The sequence below is a fragment of the Cynoglossus semilaevis genome, chromosome 11 (assembly GCF_000523025.1).
Source record: "Cynoglossus semilaevis isolate Cse_v1.0 chromosome 11, Cse_v1.0, whole genome shotgun sequence".
NCBI lineage: Eukaryota > Metazoa > Chordata > Actinopteri > Pleuronectiformes > Cynoglossidae > Cynoglossus > Cynoglossus semilaevis.
Window position 1 is genome coordinate 1239920 of NC_024317.1, and position 1468 is coordinate 1241387.

Below are 1468 nucleotides of genomic sequence, written 5' to 3' on the forward strand. Positions count from 1 at the left end.
CTGCTGGAGAGCATTAAGTCATAAATCAGTTCCCTCAGAGCAGAGGCAGAACTTCTAAGTCCAGTTTAATCCTCACAGTAACTCACTGTGGGTTCGAGTCTCAGCGACTCAAAGCAGAAGAAAGACGTCTTTGGGAGCGGACTGACCCCGTGTTTGAGGTTCTGTCACATCTCGTGAGTCCAGGCCCGGTTCATTATGTTCTATGGCTTTGAAACACAAACACAAACGACGAGCAGCCTCACAAATCTGGGCTTCAGCTCTCAGTCAAGTTTGAAAACGGGATCCAGTCCAATAATTCTGTCGCCCCCCCGTTTCTCACCTCTGAGGGGTTTCAGACACTCGAGCTGGCCTCTCCGGCTTTCTCGCTGAGGGCATTGAACCTCTGACAGACAGGGGTCAATGGGGGTCGGCGTGTGGGGTAACCGTGAGCGTGCAGTGACGGGGGCTCGGAGACACTGTAGCTCTGATTTCAGCTTCAGTTACAGGAAAAAACTGCTGCTGCTGCAGCACAGGGGCCTGTGCAGTCCAGGAGTTCCAGACATAGACTCTCACTTGTCCACAGACCCTGGTGTTCTCACAGTTGTCGTCTTTAAACTCGGCTAAATATTTCCTCACACTTGTTTCATTTTCTGTCGCCAAAGACTGACCCTAGAACGGCCCCTGCCCCCCAGCTTGGTCACATTATATAATTAAATATAGTCGTAACTTAACAAAAGAACGTCTTTGAGAAAGTCGTATTTTCACTGACCTCATGTGACCTGTAGAAGTCACAAAAAAGAATCAGCCAATCAGAGGCAGACACTGCAGTCAGTACAGCGAAACACGGATGATCCCATTTGAATTCCAGGCGACCCCACATGGGACCTCGACCCCTATGTTGAAAACCACTGTCCCAGACGTTGTGCATCATAAAAAAAAAGTCAAACATGACGAACCGACAACAGTGAGAATAAGGTCTAATCCCATTTGGATTATAGGTTTAATTCCCCAGACTTCAGAGCCGTCACAGCTGCTGAGTCTCAGTGATGGAGCAGAGAGATGGGTTTACCTTCAGTCCTGCACCTCTGTGTTCTCAACATAAGGTTCACTCCATTTATATCAAGTGTTTGCACTCGAGGCCCACCCGTAGTTTTATTACAGTCTGAGTGGGGGGAGGGGGGGGCAAAACATAGACGGTTTTTACTCACACTCTAAACCACATGTTTCAAACTCATGGCCCGGGACCCAAATGTGGTCCACCAAGTCATTTTGTATGGCCCACAGGAGCTTAAAAAGAGTTGCTAATCTGTAAAATTCAATATTCTTGAAAAATTATAATCATCAATAAGAAACATTTATTATTATGTTATGAAGTAGTTACATCTATTCAGTCTCCCCCCACCCCCTCCTTTAGCACCCCCTGCTGTCATCCATAAAGATCGTTTTTTCCACCAAACATTTTCCAGAAACTGTTGCTTTAACACAGCTG

At 46.8% G+C, this 1468-nt stretch overlaps 1 protein-coding gene across 1 annotated transcript in view; it reads left to right on the forward strand.

The window, feature by feature from the left end:
* The window catches only part of LOC103385727 (ubiquitin-like modifier-activating enzyme 1), a 22671-nt gene that overhangs the window by 12418 nt on the left and 8785 nt on the right, over positions 1-1468 (forward strand).